Source organism: Lemur catta, chromosome 2 (assembly GCF_020740605.2).
Source record: "Lemur catta isolate mLemCat1 chromosome 2, mLemCat1.pri, whole genome shotgun sequence".
NCBI classification, from domain to species: Eukaryota; Metazoa; Chordata; class Mammalia; order Primates; family Lemuridae; genus Lemur; species Lemur catta.
The window spans coordinates 44,536,342-44,554,307 of record NC_059129.1 but is presented as its reverse complement, the minus strand read 5'-3'; the positions used below and the strand labels follow the sequence as shown (position 1 = coordinate 44,554,307).

The window sequence follows — 17,966 nt, the reverse complement described above, 5'->3', positions numbered from 1 at the left end:
TTTTAAACTTCAGTTTACCAAAAGCTTCTGGGCTACTTGGAATTTCCTGTAGAAATTTTAGGGAACTTCACAATCATTTCAAATGCAACTTATTTTTTTCTGTGAATTAAAATAAAATCTTAAGGGTCCCTCCCCCCACCCTCCCCTACACCGGCTGACTTAATGGACCACAAAGGGATATCCTAAAACTAAATTGCCTGCCAGGAGGAGGGAGGTCAGACATGCCTCATCATGCTGCCCTCCCTTCTTGGGGACATCCTTTGTAACCCATTAGCAGGCCTAAGTGTATTAAGACCAACCTGCAGGTCCTCAATTTACACAACAAATATATGTCTGGTGGCTTGTCTCTGATTAACAACTTCTTATCTTAAAACATTCCAAGCCTCTAGACAAAGCTTAATGTCTTTAACCAATTACAAGTCAAAGAATTTTTAAACCAACCTATAACCTATAAGCCCCTGCTCCGAGATGGCCCACCTTTTCGGGTCAAACCAATGAATGCCTCCCACATATTGATTTATGACTTTACCCATAACCCCTGTCTCCCTGAAATGTATAAAACCAAACTGTAACCCAGACACACTGAGTCCACTTGCTCAAGGCCTCTTGGGTGTGGCTCCAGGTCATGGTCCTCAAATTTGGCTCAGAGTAAATCTCTTTAAAATTACTTTATAGAGTTTGGCTTTTTTTCCGTTAACATTTCTAACCTCCCCTTCTTCCCAATAAATATCTGTGTCCAGAGAGTCCTTAAAAGTCCTCTTTTACCATGCAAACACTCCTGGGGAAAAGAATACAGCCAGCTTGTTTCCAGCTAACCCTTAATGCTCCATTAATGCTTCAGCTCAGCGCAGGAATGGGGGATGGGATGGGCCCACGGGAAGGAAGGACCACCTGGAAGTTCAAGCTCTGTAAAGAGATACAGAGAGCTGCCTTTCCGCTACCCAGAGAGGGGTCCACATGGCGTTGTTCTGGATTCCTGCCTCAACTTAAAGGGAAACTATCGCAATGTCCTGAAGGAGGAGGATGTCCTCAAATTCTTTGCATCAGGAACCCACTTAGGTGGCACCAACCTGGACTTCCAAATGCAACAGTACATCTACAAAAGGAAAAGTGATGGCATCTGCGTCATAAATCTGAAGAGGACGTGGGAGAAGCTTCTGCGGGCAGCTCGTGCCATTGTTGCCACCGAAGACCCGGCTGATGTCAGTGTCACACCCTCCAGGAATACTGGCCGGCGAGCTGTGCCGAGGTTTGCTGCTGCCACTGGAGGCACTCCTGGAACCTTCACTAACCGGGCCCGGGCAGCGGTCCGGGAGCCACGTCTGCCGGTGGCTACTGACCCCGGGGCTGACCGCCAGCCTCTCACGGAGGCCTCCGACGTTAACCTGCGACCACGGCTCCGTGCGGCACAGTCTCGCTGTGCCAGGTGGACATCGCCGTCGCGTGCGGCACCGGCGGGTCCGAGCCGGCGGATGCGGGCGTTGGAAGGTCTGCGCATGCCAGGCGCCATCTCCCTGAACCCCCGGGGGAGGTCACGTCTGGTCGTTACTTCCGAGGAGATTCTGAAGAGATTGAGGAGGAGGAGCAGGCTGCCGCCGAGACAGCTGTGAGCGCGGAGGAACCGCAGGTGAAGGGACGGCCCCAGCGCTGAGCTGGCCGCTGCTCGGCCTGAGGTCGCGCCCGCGACGGCCGGGTGCCTGTGTCCGTTCACAGGTCCCCACGGACGCCGGCTGCGGCTCCCCGCCCCGAACTGCGGGGGTGCGAACAGCCCTGAGTGGCCCTGAGCTGTGCCACAGGCTCTTAAGCAAGATGGAAATAATCGTCAGTTTCTTAAAAAAAAAAAAAGAAAGAAAGAAAGAAAGAAAAAAGAGATAGCAGACAAGGTGGAAAGAAAGTTAACCGGCCTCCCGATTTTGCTGAGGGAAACACGTGCCAGAGAAGAGCCCTATTCCAACAGTATTGTTGTATGTGTCAATTCCTATCCAAAGGATTAGAATTGTTTGTTTTCCCCTCTTGTGATATGTATATATTCATAAATGTATAAATTACACCTAATCCAGTCCCTTAACTACAAACCACAGGTAGCTAGATTATAGTTGGAATCTGAGGTTTGCGTGGGAGGTTTTTGTGCTCTATCAGCAACCATCTCACCCATGAGAAGTAAAACGTGAAGGGACTAGGAAAATACTGACTGGTCTCGGGAGAAAAGCTCCTGATTTCGCTCTTCTATTGGGGAGGAAGCCTGGCCATTTTTTAATACAACGTTTAACTAACGTTAATTGTATACAGAAAAGTATGAAAATTGTACACTTGATAAAATTTTAGCCCACGTATATACCTGTGTAACTCTTTTTTTTTTTTTTGAGACAGAGTCTCACTCTGTTGCCCGGGCTAGAGTGAGTGCCGTCAGCCCAGCTCACAGCAGCCTCAAACTCCTGGGATCAAGTGATCCTCCTGCCTCAGCCTCCTGAGTAGCTGGGACTACAGGCATGCGCCACCATGCCCTGCTAATTTTTTCTGTATATATTTTTAGTTGTCCAGCTAATTTCTTTCTACTTTTTGGTAGAGACAGGGTCTCGCTCTTGCTCAGGTTGGTCTCAAACTCCTGAGCTCAAAGGATCCACCCACCTTGGCTTCCCAGAGTGTTAGGATTACAGGCGTGAGCCACCACACCCGGCCCCGTGTGTAACTCTAGATCAACTTGCCTAAATTGAACATTTCTGGCACACTTGTAGCCATCACCCCCTGCCCCCAGTCTTCCCAGATAACCAATATCCAACCTCTATCACCAGAGATTCATTTTGCCAGTCTTATAAATGTTTTCATACAGAATGTGCTCTTTTGTGTCAGGCTTTTTTTCTTTCAACCTTATGTCTGTGCAATTCATCCCTGTTGTTACATATAGCAGGAGTTCATGTTTGTATTTAGTATTCATTCCACTGTGTGAACAGATCATAATTTATCCTTTCTACTGTTGATTGGCCTTTAGATTGTTTCCAGTTTTTCATGATTGTGAATAATGCTGCTATGAATGTTCTTGTCAATTTCTGTTGGTAGACATAAGCAATCACTTCTCTTAGGTATATATGCAGGAGAGAAATTGTTGGGTCCTAGGGTAGGCATGGGTTTAGCTTTAATACACACCGTCAAATAGTTTTTCAAAGCAGCTGAAAAACCACCAACCCCTCTTCAGACACTAAGCGTTCTGGAAAAAGAAAAAAGAAGTTCTTTCAGTTAACAGTCGAATGTTAACCAGCTGCACCACAGAGATAAGGCCAAAAGAGAAGTTCTTAAGAGGGAAAAAAAATAAATAAATGAAAAACCACCAATTTATTTTCACCAAAAGCATATTTGAGTTCCAGTTGCTCCACAAACTTGCCAATATTTGATATTGTCAGTCTTTTAAATTTTTAAAATGGGTATTTATCTCATTGTGTATCTAATTTGCAGTAAGATTTTTAAAAGGTACATAGGCTTATTGGGAATTTTAGATATAATATTTTGTGAAGTGTCTGTTCAAGTCTCAAGACCATTTAACTATTGGGTTGTTGGTCATTTACCTAGTAATTTGTAAAAGGCTTTTATTTATTTATTTTTGGACACATCTATGGTTGTAATGTAAAAGGTTTTTAAAAATACATTTTGGATGAATCCTTTATTAGGTGCACGTATTGCGGACATCTTCTTTCAGTCTGTGGCTCAACTTTTCACTCTTTTTTTTTTTTTTTTTTTGAGACAGAGTCTCACTGTGATGCCTGGGCTAGAGTGCCATGGCGTCAGCCTAGCTCACAACAACCTCAAACTCCTGGGCTCAAGCAATCCTTCTGCCTCAGCCTCCCAAGTAGCTGGGACTACAGGCATGCGCCACCATGCCCAGCTAATTTTTTCTATATATATATTTTAATTGTCCATATAATTTCTTTCTATTTTTTTTTAGTAGAGACGAGGGTCTCACTCTTGCTCAGTCTGGTCTCGAACTCCTGAGGTCAAGCAATCCTCCTGCCTCGGCCTCCCAGAGTGCTAGAATTATAGGCATGAGCCACCGCGCCCGGCCTTCTCACTCTCTTAATGGTGTATTTTGAGGAACTGCATTTTAAAATTTTAATATAGTTCAACTTGTCAATTATTTATTTTATACTTGGTATTTTTTGTGTCCTGTTTAAGAAATCTTTTGCCTACTCTCACTTTTTTAAAACATAGAAAATTATTCTTTTCAAAAGTACATTGTGAAAAATTAGAACATATAGTTTATCCAAAAAGAAGAAAAATAATCACCTATAATGCAACCATCAAGAGATATAAAATTTATTACCATTTTGGTGAATACTCTAGTATTTATAAATATTTGCATATACTTCAAAAAAGTGGGAGAATACTATACTTGTTTTTCTCTCTTTTTTTTTTAGTTAACCTTTTCTCTCTTTTTTTTTTTTGAGACAGAGTCTCGCTCTGTCACCCCTGCTAGAGTGTACTGTGGTCTCATCATAGGTCACAGCAACCTCAAACTCCTGGGCTTAAGCAATCCATCTGCCTCAGTCTCCCAAGTATCTGTGACTACTGGCATGTGCCACCATGCCTGGCTAATTTTTTCTATTTTTAGTAGCTATGGGGTCTTGCTGTTGTTCAGGCTGGTCTTAAACTCCTGACCTCAAGCAGTCGTCCCGCCTCAGCCTCCCAGAGTGCTAAGGTTACAGGTGTGAGCCACCACACCTGGCCTAGGTAAACTTCTAAAACTTAATATTTTATATAAGTATCATTCTCATAACGTTTAATGGTTGTGTAATATTCCCTCATATGGATACAACAGAAGCATCATTTTTAACTGGTAGATTTTACATAGTAAAATGTTAACAAACAACATCAGTAACACTAAGTGGAACACTTTAGGCGTTTCCTTTGATTGAGAATCACTTGAGAAATTTACCAAGGCAATTCTATGTAGTGTCAGAATTTTAGGCTCAGGCATGCTTCTGACTCCATGGCCAAGAAAAAGTCACTCAATGTCTCTTCACCATGGGATTCTCCATGTTAGAGAGGAGGTCAGAGCAAATAATCATGAAGTTTCTCCAACTCTGAATGTCTGAGGATGCACCAATAGCAGAGGCTGCTGCAATGTGTCTTTTCCTTCTGTAGTGTTTATACTGACTCACTTGCGATCCACATGATGTTAGGTCAGAGTAAACATGAGTACATAAGAAAAACCCTGGGGGAACTTGGTGGCAAGGTGATCATGTCCTTGGGGCAGAATAAGTGAAGGGGATATACAGCACAGCTTTGCTTGAAACCAGCTGTGGTTGTGTGACCTGAAGGGGCTTCCCTAGAGAGGAGCTAAGAAATGAAACTTTGTTTTTTCTCAGAAGGTGGTTTGAAGAGTAAAAGACTTTCAGGGGGAAAATCACTGCTATGTTTAACTCTCAAAAATTGGGAGGCAAGAACCCCAAATAAAAAGGTAATGCAAAAGGTAAAAGCATAAGGCATTTCAAAGACATATTATTAAGAGAGTCAAGCAGAGGAAATAATATCAGATAAATTGCATTCGTAAACTTCGCCTTGAATTACTGGGCTGACAGTCAAGGTCTCATTTGAAAAGTGAGGGTCAGAAATCCAAATTTTGGTTGATGCTTATTTGTTCACATCATTGTAGAAGAATTGACTTTCTGAGCCTGTGTCTCCATCTGCAAAATGAGGAAATCATAGCATCGCATAAGCTTGTTGAGAAATGTAAGGATTAATTTATCCATTGGGGTATTCAGTGTTTTGTGGGATTAGGGTGGTGCCCACAGGAACTTCCCAGAGGGAAAATAAAATCATAAAATTCAGAAACGTGACAGGGGCCGAGTGCAGTGGCTCACGCCTGTAATCCTAGCGCTCTGGGAGCCCGAGGCAGGTGGATTATTTGAGCTCAGGAGTTCGAGACCAGCCTGAGCAAGAGTGAGACCCCCATCTCTACTAAAAATAGAAAGAAATTATATGGACAGCTAAAAATATATATATAGAAAAAATTAGCCGGGCATGGTGGTGCATGCCTGTAGTCCCAGCTACTCGGGAGGCTGAGGCAGGAGGATCGCTTGAGCCCAGGAGTTGAGGTTGCTGTGAGCGAAGCTGACGCCACGGCACTCTAGCCAGGGCAATAGAGTGAGACTCTGTCTCAACAACAACAAGAAAAAAGAAACATGACAGGACTGAAAATATCCTTCTATTATTAAAAAATAGATTACCCATTTGAAAACTGTTCAGTTGACTTTTCTCCTAAAGCTTTTTACTTGCGGGATTAGGTTCTCTTCCTCATAAGACTGGCCACTCCTCTGTCAAGTCGTCAGTTTCCCCAAACCTTGGAGCCATGCTGGGAGGTGAAACATAGAGGCAGAGCTGTGGAGGAGGAGGCCATCAGCCACCAACAGTGGTTTCTGACCCATGCAAAGACACACGCAGAATCCTCCAACACATCTGGAGGCAGATATTGTTTTGATTTCTATTCTTAACTTTGCTCTTCTGTAATATGGCAAGAAGCTTGGAGTTAATTTTTTATTTCATCTGTGTAGGTTATGACTCATTGGAGGATGTGCCCATTCAAATAGTCCTAGCCAAATGCAGGTGATAATTTAACAACAATCAAAACCTTCCAGATTATTAGTTCAGACTCTAACTGAAAAACCCTCTTCATCCTTAGAACTGATTATTCTGCTTTGCCTTGCCTTCCAGAGAATTTCCTGAATACTTGAGGTCTCAAGAGTCTTCTCACAGTTTGCTGTTTGATTTTTCCTTTTCATCACAAGTCACAGGTAAGTATTTCCTAACAGAACCAAAAGAAGGTTAGGAATGATTGTTGAACTGCCTTTTCATTGACCTTTGTAATGCTAGACAATTTTACCCCCTGTTCAGTACTGCCCTCCTTTTATTTTTTAAAATTTGCAGAAATAGGCCAGGCGTGCTATGGCTCAGGCCTATAATCCTAGCACTCTGAGAGGCCAAGGTGTGATGATTGCTTGAGCTCAGGAGTTAGAGACCAGCCTAAGCAAGAGCAAGACCCTGTCTCTACTAAAAATAGAAAAATTTAGCTGGGCACGGTAGTGTGGGTTTGTAGTCCCATCTACTTGGGAGGCTGAGGCAGGAATGTCCCTTGAGCCCGGGAGTTTGAGGTTGCAGTGAGCTATGATGATGCCCCTGCATGCTAGCAGGGGTGACAGACGGAGACTCTGTCTCAAAAAAAAGAAAAAAAATTGCAGAAATACTTAAAAATTACCACAATATTTCTAGAGGTAGTAGGGTATGGTTGTTAAGAGATCAGACTCTGAAGCCAGACTGTCTTCAAATTTCAGGATCATCACTTACTAGATATGTGACATTGGACAAGTTTCTAATCTCTGTACTTCAGTTTCTTCATCTGTAAAATGAGGATAATCATAGTAACTGCCTTGTAGGATTGTTGAAATGATTAAATTAGTTAATATAGGTAAAGAACCTAACAGTGTCTATCACCTAGTAAGTACTACATGATGTTTTCTGCTTACATAAATATATATAAATATATGTGTATGTATAAAGAATAATATAACAATCATCTGAGTCCTTACATGTAATTCTAACATTCAGCCATGTTTGCTTCAGATATTTTTTAAAGGAATAAAATATTGCAGAAGCAATTAGACCTCCCAGGTATTCCTTCTCTATTACGTTTCCTTCTTGAGAAGGAAAATTGTTACATTTTCTCTCCTGAGATAACCATTATTCTGAATCCTGACTTTATTACTTATCTTTTTTTTTTTTTTTTTTTTTGAGACAGAGTCTCACTCTGTTGCCCAGGCTAGAGTGCCATGGCGTTAGCCTAGCTCACAGCAACCTCAAACTCCTGGGCTCAAGCAATCCTCCTGCCTCAGCCTCCCGAGTAGCTGGGACTACAGGCATGAGCCACCATGCCTGGCTAATTTTTTCTGTATATATTTTTAGTTGTCCATATAATTTCTTTCTATCTTTTTTAGTACACACGGGGTCTTGCTCTTGCTCAGTCTGGTCTCCAACTCCTGAGCTCAAACGATCCACCCATCTTGGCCTTTCAGAGTGCTAGGATTACAGGCATGAGCCACCGCGCCTGGCCATTACTTATCATTAATATATCACTTATTATTTTTAAAGTTGATATAATGAATCCATAAAAATTATATATTATTATTTCATACGTTCTGTTAATGTTATTAAAAAGTTCCTCAACGTGTATAAAGTTTCAGTTATACTAGATGAATAAATTCTAGAGATCTGCTGTATAACACTGTGCCTATAGTTAACAATACAGCATTGCACACTTCAAAATTTATTAGGAGGGTATATTTCATGTTAAGTGTTTGTACTACAAAAACAAACCAATCAACATACAACCCAAAGAGACACAAGGAAACTTTGGGAGATGTTGGCTATTTCTGTTACCTTGATTGTAGGGATGGTACCATGGGTATTTGCATATGTTCACACTCATTAAATTGTACAGACTGAATATGTGCAGTTTTTTGTGTATAAATTATACCCCAATAAAGCTGTTAAGAATGGTAGCATACTGTGTGGATCCTTTTGCCACTGCTCTTTTCATTTAACTTCATAGTATTGAGATTTACCCAAGTTGCCACATGTAACTAGTTCAGCCAGTTTAATAGCTGTAGGTGTTTAATTCATGCCTATATCACAATTTATTTATGCCTGACTATATCACCTTTATGTATCCTATTAGACATTTAGATTGTTTCCGATTTTTTTTCTCTCGTAAGCATTCTTGCAGTATACATTCTTGTATGTCTTCTTGCACCCACATGTGAGTGTTTTCTAGAGCATATACCTAGAAATGGAATTACTCGGATGTAGAGGAAAATGCCTCTTCAGCTTTCCCAGATATTGCCAGATTGTGGCTGTGCCAAGTGCTTGTCCCAATTTTCACTTTCCCGGTAGAGAATGCGCAGTCCTCTGTCTCTACACTCTCAGCAATACTCACTAACCTTGTCAGTTTCTTCACCTACCAAAGGGAAATCAACATTTATGGTTATACTTCCTAAAGATCTTCTATAAACAAATGGAATATCTTGTGAGATGTTGTTGCTACCCCACTATGTGTTGAGCATTATGCTAAGTGTGTTATTAATACATACATTCTCTTATTTAAGTCTCACATTAACTATAGAAAGTAGGTGCAAGCCAACAAGACTTCGAATGAGTAATTAATTTGTCCAACATCACAAGGCTGGTAGGTGACGTGGCTGGGATGTAAACTCAGGTCTGTAAGACTTCAAGGCCCCTGTGGTTGCTCCAATCCTGAGCTACATGCATAATCTTCAGAAATGACATTAGGCCGGGCGCGGTGGCTCACGCCTGTAATCCTAGCCCTCTGGGAGGCCGAGGCGGGTGGATCGCTCGAGGTCAGGAGTTCGAGACCAGCCTGAGTGAGACCCCGTCTCTACTAAAAATAGAAAGAAATTATCTGGCCAACTAAAAATATATATAGCAAAAAAAAATTAGCCGGGCATGGTGGCACATGCCTGTAGTCCCAGCTACTCGGGAGGCTGAGGCAGTAGGATCGCTTAAGCCCAGGAGTTTGAGGTTGCTGTCAGCTAGGCTGACGCCACGGCACTCACTCTAGCCTGGGCAACAAAGTGAGACTCTGTCTCAAAAAAAAAAAAAAAAAAAAAGAAATGACATTAAATCAACTCTTGATGGTGGTGTTTAATTTCCAGTAGAATACCTTCTAAGAATAAACACTTTGGAGAGATAATATGGCTAGATATCTTTTTTAAAGGATTTAAAGTGGCATATGTTATGAATCATAAAAGAATTTTCATATAAATCATAGATGGTTTTAATATAAATTGAGAGGAATAATATGACCCACAATCCCATGACCATACATGACACAGTTTTGTCAGTATTAACACTCTAGCTGTTTATTTCTTAGTAAATCTGTTTTTTTTACTTCTTTTTTTTCTTTTTGAGACCGAGTCTCGCCCTGTTGCCCGGGCTAGAGTGCCATGGCATCAAGCTCACAGCAACGTCAAATTCCTGGGCTTAAGCAATCCTTCTGCCTCAGCCTCCTGAGTAGCTGGGACTACAGGCATGCGCCACCATGCCTGGCTAATTTTTTTCTATGTATATTTTTAGCTGTTCAGATCATTTCTTTCTATTTTTAGTAGAGACAGGGGTCTCACTCTTGCTCAGGCTGGTCTTGAACTCCTGACCTCGAGCGATCCTCCCGCCTCCGCCTCCCAGAGTGCTAGGATTACAGGCGTGAGCCACCGTGCCCAGCCACTATTTTTATAAAACATTTTATAGTTTGCAAAACATTTCCACATTTTATCTCACAACTACCCTTGGAGGCAGGTATTATTACCATTCTCATTTCAAAGAAAAGAAAAGTGAAATTCAAAGCAGATCGGGGACTTTAATCCAATCTTCTAACGTGGAATTCAGTGGTCTGCCCCCTTTTATTCAAAATGTACACAACCCTATTGCTTTTTTCTGATTGCAAAAGTAACATATATGTTTTCAAAACAACTTATAAAAATTACAAAGAAGAAAGATGTATATTCCCTGTAATCGTACCACCTAGAGATGGGTACAGTTAACATTTTATATTTTATCATTTTGAATTTTGTTTTTAATTTTCTTACAAAAATGAATTTATAATAAAGAAGTTATGGACCGGGCGCGGTGGCTCACGCCTGTAATCCTAGCCCTCTGGGAGGCCGAGGCAGGTGGATCGGTTGAGGTCAGGGGTTCGAGACCAGCCTGAGCTAGACCTCGTCTCTACTAAAAATAGAAAGAAATTATCTGGACAACTAAAAATATATATAGAGAGAGAGAGAGAAAAAATTAGCTGGGCATGGTGCTGCATGCCTGTCGTCCCAGCTACTCGGGAGGCTGAGGCAGGAGGATCACTTAAGCCCAAGAGTTTGAGGTTGCTGTGAGCTAGGCTGACGCCACGGCACTCACTCTAGCCCGGGCAACAAAGTGAGACTCTGTCTCAAAAAAAAAAAAAAATAGTTATGTAATCTTCTTTTTCTCTTGAATGATGTGTATTTTAAATATGTTTCCATGTCAGTAAATTCAGATCTACATATATTGCATGGTACCACAGTAACTTAACTAATCTCCTTTTGTTAGACATTTTTCACTATTATGTACAATGGCAAAATAAATACTTTTGTATCTTAGTTCATTTATTAAATTATTTCCTTAGGATACATAACTAGGAATAGAAAATCTGGGTCAAAGCATTTAGAAGGATTTTAATACATACCCAACCAATCTCAGAAATATTGTATGGATTTACATTCTCAACGATCTAGTGGTTTTTTCTCTTCACCAAATCGTCATTGCTTTTCTTGAGGCAGACGTAATTCAAACACGCCTGTGAAAAAAGTTTGATTTGTTAATCTATAATCAAGTTGAACTATTGAGCAAACCATCAATAAACAATTAACTGTGTTTGTTTAAAGTAATGAACTTCAAACTTTATTTATTTTTTTGAGACAGAGTCTCGCTCTGTTGCCGGGCTAGAGTGCCGTGGCATCAGCCTAGCTCACAGCAACCTCAAACTCCTGGGCTCAAGCGATCCTCCTGCCTCAGCCTCCCGAGTAGCTGGGACTACAGGCATGCGCCACCATGCCCAGCTAATTTTTTCTGTATATATTTTTAGTTGGCCAGATAATTTCTGTCTATTTTTAGTAGACACGGGGGTCTCGCTCTTGTTCAGGCTGGTCTCGAACTCCTGAGCTCATATAATCCGCCTGCCTCGGGCTCCCAGAGTGCTAGGATTACAGGCGTGAGCCACTGCGCCCGCTGATCTTCAAACTTTAGTGTGCAAAAGAATCATGTGTTGGCTCCTGGGCTCTAACCCAGACACACTGTCTCAGATTCTAGGAGTCTGGGACCCAGAAATGGGCAGTTTTAACAAGAGTCCCCTCTCCCCAAGTGACTCTGATATAGGTAGTCTAGGGAATTCACTCTGAGACACTGGCTTAAGAATACGCACAGGGTTAGGTCAGGAGTATGCTGAGCATGGACCTCATGACCTTTTGGCTATATGAGGTCTGGTAAGAAATGGAATATTCACTTATTCTCTCTAGTCTTGGCACCTTCCACTTCATTCTGTCTCTGTCTCTCTCTCTCTCTCTCTCACACACACACACACACACACACACACACACACACACACACTTTTGTGGAGAAAACAACATTTTGCTTTTGGAGATGCCTGTATAGCAGGCTGCCATTATCAGTTACAAATAGTTGAATTATAGTGATTCTTCTTTAGGGCTTTCAATTTTGTTTTGATTTGCAAGCACATACCTCTGTTATTCCTAACCAGGTGAGCATCTGAACAGCAGTTGATTTTCCCTTTCTAGAGCCTCCCAGAGGTTCTGTGGTGTGAGAGGGGAGCAGGCTGGAGGCAAGTGAGTGGGCGAAATCCTGCTGGGCCTCTGAGGTGGAGAGTTGTCACCACCTGTTACCACAGCCCTTAACAATTCAGACTGGCTTTCCAGGCATTTCTCTCTCCAGGACTGCTCCTCTTTGTCCAGCTTCAGGAAACAGCTTTTAATTTTCTCCTTGAAAGTCTATTTTTGACACAAAGGCTTTGTTTTTCAGGGAACCCTTCAGCTTCCCTACGTGCGAAGGTACGACAAAGGCTTCAGACAAGTGACCCTCGCACGCGGGGCTGCCCTTGAGAAATGTGCACTGTGGGGAGGGCTGTGTCCCCAAGGCCTTGCTCCTACCCAGATGCCTGCCAGGGACCCACTGTCAAGGACCACAGCCAGCTGTCTCCTGGCCAGCCTGAGCGACACCACCCACCGCATGTAGGACTGGTCTGTGTCTCCTCTCCTCAGAGTCAAGTCCATGTAGACAATTAATTCTTGTGATAGGAAAATCCTGCTATCAGGAAAGGACCAGATGAGTGCCTTTTATCCTTTCTACACAGAAAATGTAGTCATTCATTCACTGACAGTCATTTATTATTTATGCCAGATGTTTATCTCTACCACATGTAGCTCACTGTCCTGGTAACAAAGCCAAAAGATCAGGGAAAAATAAAAAAACAAACTTTGCTGAGATATAATTTACATACAATAAAATCCACCCATTTAAAATATATAATTTGGCCGAGCATGGTGGCTCACGCCTGTAATCCCAGCATTTTGGGGAGGCTCAGGCAGGAGGATCGCTGGAGTCCAGAAGTTTGAAACCAGCTTGGGCAACATAGGGGGACCCTGTGTCTACAAAATTAAAAAAACGCACCTAGTCTCAAAAAATCTTATTTTTCGTTCTCAAGTCCATACCATAAGTCAAGAATTCCAACTTCCTGGCTGGGCATGGTGGCTCATGCCTGTAATCCTAGCACTCTGGGAGGCCGAGGTGGGAGGATCGTTTGAGCTCAGGAGTTCAAGACCAGCCTGAGCAAGACAGAGATTCTGTCTCTACTAAAAATAGAAAGAAATTAGTTGGACAATTAAAAATATATAGAAAAAATTAGCCGGGCATGGTGGCGCATGCCTGTACTCCCAGCTACTCGGGAGGCTGAGGCAGGAGGATCCCTTGAGCCCAGCAGTTTGAGGTTTCTGTGAGCTAGGCTGACACCACAACACTCTAGCCTGGGCAACAGAGTGAGACTCTGTCTCAAAAAAAAAAAAAAATTCCAGCTTCCTGTTCCTGTGGCTCAGTTGGAAAGAACACTTAACAGAGTCAGAAGCCTGGGGCTTGGCCCAAGCAGTTTAGTTCCAGATCTGGATTTTTAAGAAGGGGTCATTTAGCTTCCTGGAGCTTCAATTCTCTACTTTTTAAATTGGGGCTAATAATTTCTTATGGCAACCAAAAATTGGAAGTAGTCTCAAACTCCATCGATAGGAGACTGATTGAGTAAATACACCCCTAAATTGGAACACTATATGAGTTGTTAAAAATAATGAAGTAAAATCTATATTTATTAATGTGGAAAGCTGTTGTCAACATACTCTGAGTGAAAAAAAGCAGACTAGAGAGGCAAAGTATGATATCATTTGGGCAAATTATACAAACAGAGAGATAGATGAAAAACATATTTACTGAAAACAGCAACAGTGGTTATCTCTGGGTAGTAAGATTTAGGGTGATTTTTACTTTTTTATAATTTTCTTTTTTTGTTTTTTGAGACAGGGTCTTGATTTGTAGCCCAGGCTAGAGTGTAGTGGTGTGATCATAACTCACTACAGCCTCAAATTTCTGGGCTTGAGCAATCCTCCTGCCTCAGCCTCCCAAGTAGCTGAGACCATGGGTACATACCACTACACTCAGCTAATTTTTCTATTTTTTGTAGAGATGGGGTCTTGTTCTTGCTCAGGCTGGTCTCAAACTCCTGGCCTCAAATGGTCCTCCCTCCTCAGTGTCCTAAAGTGCTAGGATTCCAGATATGAGCCACTATTTCTGGCTTATAATTTTCTATATTTCTTGATTTTATTTACAAGTATGTATGATTCTTTGAAAAATAAGAAAGCTATTAAAAATAAACCAATATAAGCTGTTTTTTTCCAAGTATGAGACAAGAGAATATATGGATATGTTGAAAAACTATAAGGTGTTATATAAATTTAAGGTATTAGTAGTAATATTAGTATTTATAAGCCACATCTCCTCTAAAAGGATCTTGAAAAATCATCAAAGAAACCCAGTACAAGGAAGAAAACGGCCGGGCGTGATGGCTCATGCCTGTAATTCTAGCACTCTGGGAGGCTGAGGTGGGAGGATCGCTCGAGGTCAGGAGTTTGAAACCAGCCTGAACAAGAGCGAGACCCCATCACTACTAAAAATAGAAAGAAATTATATGGACAGCTAAAAATATATATAGAAAAAAAATTAGCCGAGCATGGTGGCACATGCCTGTAGTCCCAGCTACTCAGGAGGCTGAGGCAGAAGGATTGCTTAAGCCCAGGAGTTTGAGGTTGCTGTGAGCTAGGCTGATGCCATGGCACTGTAGCCTGGGCAACAGAGTGAGACTCTGTCTCAAAAAAAAAAAAAAAAAAGGAAGACGATGGCTCTGTAGAAAATACAATTAGGCTGAACATGACGAAAAGGTAAAATCTTTAGAACTGAAAGAAATCTGGAGTAAAAAGGGGGATACTGGTTTCTTTCTGAGCCTTGGGCTTAAATCTGGGCTTTCTCAACATCTGTGTCTCCTTGAACATGGTATTTAAACTGTCAGTCTCTATTTCTTTATCTGTAAACGGGAACAATAATGATATCGATCTCACTTTGTTGTGAGATTAAATCAATCCAAGTACTTAATGTGAGACATCTGGCACGTTGGAGGGTTTCACTAAATGTTTGCTCCCCTTTTTCTCCTTTCCTTTCTCACCTTTACCTGAGATATGGACAGCAAGATAAGCGCGTAGGGACCCAGTTGGTAGAAAGAGTGAAAAAAATGATTATGATAAAGTGAGAGAGGCTATGGGGGGTTTTTGGTTTTGGTTTTGGTTTTATGTGAGGGAGAGGTAGAAGTTTGTGTTTACTTGGAAGATATTTTGGGTAGGGTAAACTAAAGGGGCCAAGAAGAGAAGGGGAAAAAAAAAAAAGAAAAGAAGAACAGACTAATTCTGGATGTATCTAGGCCAAGGTATGTGGGATAAAGACAGTCGGGTTTTCTTTTGCATTGTCCCATTCACCACAGTAGGAAAAAAGAAACCCAGGGTATCAGACACTCTGTCCAGAAGAAAAGATAGTACAAAGGGTTGTTGCCTCCCATTTGTGTATCTCTTGAGTAGGCTAACAGGGTAGAGGAACTGGAAAAACCCAAAATGTGGGGGTTCTGGCCCTTTCTCACCCTGCTTTAGGTGGGTGTTGAAAGTGGAGGGCTGATCGTCAGCCTTACCTTTTCACTTCTCAGGGAAAATGCACTCCCCAAGTACACCTTAGATTGTATTATATTTCCTTTTCCCAGAGTTACTTCTAGGTATGTTTTTGTGGTCAGAACAGAAAACAGGAGGCAGCAAAAAAAGAGCCAGGATCTTAGAGCTGTTCAAACTTCCTAAAGGACTTTGTTATAATTCATTCCCTTACTAGCCTGCTCCTCAAACCCTGTGGAGAATTTTCTGGGCCTGGGTCAGGTATCTCTGGGCACTCCAGCCCACTCTTAACTCTCCCCTCCTCCTAAGTCCTATTGCCTGTTTGTCTACTGCTCATTTGGCACTTGAACATATGCTGCTTTGCATGGTTGCCTGCCTTTCTATAGTTATTTATAGAAATGTATGTCCTTGTCTCTCCCAATGTCATATAATACTTTAATATTTTACAAGTGCTTATGCGCACCTCATTTAAACCTCCAATCGTGGGAAATAAACACAGAATGGAATTTTGGTTTGTGGTTATATTTATGCAAATACTAGTTGTAGCCATTTTTGCTTGTTTGATTTATTCTTTTGCTCCACTCTAGTGATCTATTTGCAGCATTCCCTATACAGAGATGAGGAAACTGAGGCCTAAAGGGAAGCTCCGTAATTTGTCCACAGTCACACAGCATAAGGATGAGGGCTCTCTTTCCAGGCCACTGTTCCCAACTCAGCCTTGTTCATCATAAGCCCCAGACTTTTGTTTCCTAAACTGAATAGCCCATCTAATCATTAGCTGCTTCCTTGCCTTTGCAGCTTATAAGATTTCTCTCTTGACAGGGAGAAAGTGAAGAATTATTAATAAAATGAGCTCATGTTTGACAACCTCCGCAGGCCATCCTATTTTACTTTCTTTCTTTCTTTCTTTTTTTTTTTTTTTTTGAGACACAGTCTCTCTCTGTTGCCTGGGCTAGAGTACCGTGCCATCAGCCTAGCTCACAGCAACTCAAACTCCTGGGCTTAAGCAATCCTTCTGCCTCAGCCTCCCGAGCAGCTGGGACTACAGGCATGTGCCACCATGCCTGGCTAATTTTTTTCTATATATATTTTTAGCTGTCCAAATCATTTCTTTCTATTTTTAGTAGAGACGGAGGGTCTCGCTCTTGCTCAGGCTGGTCTCGAACTTCTGACCTCGAGTGATCCTCCTGCCTTGGCCTCCCAGAGTGCTAGGATTACAGGTGTGAGCCACTACGCCCTGTTATATGATCTTTTTAAAAAAGTACAGATAAAAAAATGTAAATGTAAAAATATCTATCATTTTCCATATCAAGAGACTATCACTGTTGGCTGGGCACAGTGGCTCATGCCTGTAATTCTAGCACTCTGTGAGGCCAAGGTGGAAGAATTGCTTGAGGCCAAGAGTTTTGGACCAGCCTGAGCAAGAGCGAAACCCTGTCTCTATAAAAAACAGAAAAATTAGCTGGGCATAGTGGTGTGTGCCGATAGTCCCAGCTATTCGGGAGGCTGAGGCAGGAGGATCACTTGAGCCCAGGAATTCCAGGTTGCTATGAGCTGTGATGAGGGCACTGCATTACAGCCTGGGTTTTTGTTTGTTTGTTTTTTTTTGAGACAGAGTCTCACTCTGTTGCCTGGGCTAGAGTGCCACGGCATCACCCTAGCTCACAGCAACCTCAAACTCCTGGGCTCAAGTGACCCTCCTGCCTCAGCCTCCCAAGTAGCTGGGACTACAGGCATGTGCCACCATGCCCGGCTAATTTTTTCTATATATATTTTTAGCTGTCCATATAATTTCTTTCTATTTTTAGTAGAGACGGGGTCTCACTCTTGCTCAGGCTGGTCTCGAACTCCTGAGCTCAAACGATCCGCTCGCCTCAGCCTCCCAGAGTGCTAGGATTACAGGTGTCAGCCACCGTGCCCGGCCTAACCTGGGTTTTGAGAACACATTGTGATCATTTTTCTATGTTAACAGAGATTCTGCCTCATTATTTTTAATGGATCAGCCAGTTTTAAAAAGTTGACCTATTTGTGTCTTTAAATACAGAAAAGAATAAAAAAGAAAATTAAAATTATTAATAATTAACTATTAATATTTCTAATCTTTTGCTATATAGTTAGGTT

The 17,966-nt window shown here is 42.0% G+C and overlaps 1 pseudogene; it reads left to right on the top strand.

The window, feature by feature from the left end:
- Nucleotides 1–329: 329 nt before the first annotated feature.
- Nucleotides 330–1,651, top strand: LOC123632075 (annotated as a pseudogene).
- The last annotated feature ends 16,315 nt before the right edge of the window (nucleotides 1,652–17,966 follow it).